This window comes from Macrobrachium nipponense, chromosome 35 (genome assembly GCF_015104395.2).
Source record: "Macrobrachium nipponense isolate FS-2020 chromosome 35, ASM1510439v2, whole genome shotgun sequence".
Lineage (NCBI taxonomy): Eukaryota > Metazoa > Arthropoda > Malacostraca > Decapoda > Palaemonidae > Macrobrachium > Macrobrachium nipponense.
The window spans coordinates 29,833,477-29,836,190 of record NC_061096.1 but is presented as its reverse complement, the minus strand read 5'-3'; the positions used below and the strand labels follow the sequence as shown (position 1 = coordinate 29,836,190).

Below are 2,714 nucleotides of genomic sequence, written 5' to 3'. Positions count from 1 at the left end.
AAAAGCATAGAATACAACAGAATATAGAGTTTAGGTCAAAGGCTCGACAAAAACATCAAAGCATGTTACAGCAATACAAGCCAGAAATAAGAGCAACTGGTGCAAGCCTCTTTATACTCTTCTTGCAAGCAATCTGACGACCATTGAAGCACATCGCTCTAGTCTAATTAAAACTCTTCCAAATTAAAGTCATTGACGTCATAACTCCAGGAGCACTAATCAAAGGTCTTCCGGTGAATGGAATGAAAGACTTTTGTAATGGCGTGGTAACAGGAGGAAAACCTCGCAGTTGCACTGCGAATCACTGTTAGGAGAGGGTGGAAAGTAACATGGAGGAAAGAGAATATGAAAGGAGGTTACAGCAAAAGGAAAGAAAGTGGTTGCAGCTAGGGGCCGAAGGGACACTGTAAAGAACCTTAAGCACTGCGTACAGTGCACCGCATAAAGTAATGAAACATATTCCACATGCTTTTCATAATTTCCCCTCGATCTTTACACCGTTTCTGTTTTCTGTTGCTTCTAAACATCTAAACCACAAAGGGGAAAGAAGAATAAGGAATTTAACGAAATAGGTTCCCTAAATTTCTCTATTGCGAGTCAGTTATTTAGCATGGTTTATTTTATTCTATCTCTCGACCTTAGCCCCCCATCCCCAACCCTAACCCATGGTTCCCATTCAGCTCCTCAAAATTCGATCAATATCGTATTTTGGAGAGGTTACGAGACTTTTTGGCTTTTAAAGACTAAACTGTTATAATCAACTCTGGTCATGAATATCCTAGATCGTAAAGGATTTATCTAACAGCCTTGAACCACATCGGTGGATGCAAATGGACGATAGCTAGCGATCCTCACTAATCTCTGGGGGAGGGTAAGAGAATGGACGAGTGGAAATGGCGAAGTTAGTGAAATTATACTGAAATCGATCCAGAGGTTTCAAGGAATCTGGAAAATGAGTCATGAAAATTTATGGACTCACATGAAATTGTCCTATAAGAAGATAATTCTCTTTTTATTATACATTGGTGTTTTTCAAACCATTTCATTATATATTAACATCAAATAACGACACTATATACTATAAAATGACCATGTTCAGCGTTACTTTAAAGGACGTCTACGAAAAAGGACTTGAAGTCAAGAGCTGCAGTTTCAAACAGAAAAATGTGAAGATAAATTCCTAAAAATCCGTCCATATTCTCTAGAGCTGTTTCAGCCAATTCCCCTAACTAACATCGCTTCTCGGCCTTTTGCTAAGATCAAAGGTAGTATCTGTTCTTATCAGCTTAATATCTGATACGATCCCCATGTGGGGTCTACGATATTAAACTTTTTTTTTTTTCTAAGAACATACAGATGACATAGTTACAATTTATACAGTGATCTTAGGATTAAACTCCTCAGACACGTTTTTTTTCAGTTTAATGAAAGGGACGAAATGAAATGAGGGCATTGCAGATTTGGGGAAAACTAGATTAATTTTAAATTAAGCTCAAGAGAGAAATATGAAAAACAAACATTTGTGAAGATTTCGGTGGCAAAGAAATCAGTGTAAGAGACGACCTAAAAATCCGAGTTGAGGATTTGTCAACTTACAGGTCGTATGTAACAGTGCGAAATGTGCCTTTTGAAATGACTGACTTTATGCTGAATGACATTCTTTCCAGATACGGAACAGTGAGTTATGTGAAGAAGAACACTCGAAGTCTGGGAAGATACAAAGGTATTGATAATGGTGTCAGAACAGTTTCTATGGATATTAATCGACAGATTCCTTCCTTCTTATATGTTGAATGTGCCAAGGTTTATATCTATATATACTATAAAGGGGCAGACTAAAACTTGTAGACTTTGTGGGCAAACCAGGCCATTTTGCTAATGAATGTGAAGTTGGAATTACACAAAGACTAAATATCATTAGTGAAGTAGACTTCCCTCATTTATCTGGCAATCAAGAAAATAAAGGAAATGAAATGCCAGTAAGCCGCCAGGACCCAGTAGACGTTCGAACTTGTGAAGGGATGCCCAAAACACTTCTATAATTGACCGTCCTGTTTCGAAGTCGGAAGTAACCCAGCATCCAACGGCCAACCAGACTTGCAACGGAATCCGAAACGCCTGATGGAGACTTGCCATTTGATTGACCTGCGAGATGACATTGACATTCCTCCAACTGTATCTGAAGAAAACAGTTTGGCCCTATAAATGGGACCTTAGAGCTTAATGGTGGGACAGACGTATTGAATGCAAGTTGCTTCATCGTACAACGAACTACTGAGACTGATGCAGTACCTCCTTGTTGCAACCTACGGAACAATATCCGAGGAGGCGAACGTTTGGTTCGCCCGACAGTAATCCTGTCGAAGCTTCACCTAGTGAGAATGATATGAGATCTTGTGACGTCATGGAAGAATCAAGACATTTGAAGGCAACGTTGACGAAGACAGAAGTAACACCGACACAGCGCATCCTATGAGTCAAGATTTATTTAGCTCAATCATCCCCTCCAGAAGTCAAGATGATATACAAAATCCAACAGGCGATTTAATGTTACCACCCTTTAATAGTTCCAATTATTTATAAAGGTGCTAATGACACGATGTCAGAACAAGAAAGTTGTTGCTCAATAGAAAATGAAATACCAGCAGGTCAAAAATGTAATAATGATAATGAAAACCACAGTGACCGATGAGTCGGACTGTAATTCAAGCATT

At 38.9% G+C, this 2,714-nt stretch overlaps 1 pseudogene; it reads left to right on the top strand.

Annotated features, from left to right (window-relative positions):
- The first annotated feature begins 1,234 nt into the window (after nucleotides 1-1,234).
- Nucleotides 1,235-1,354, top strand: LOC135208874 (U2 spliceosomal RNA; annotated as a pseudogene).
- The last annotated feature ends 1,360 nt before the right edge of the window (nucleotides 1,355-2,714 follow it).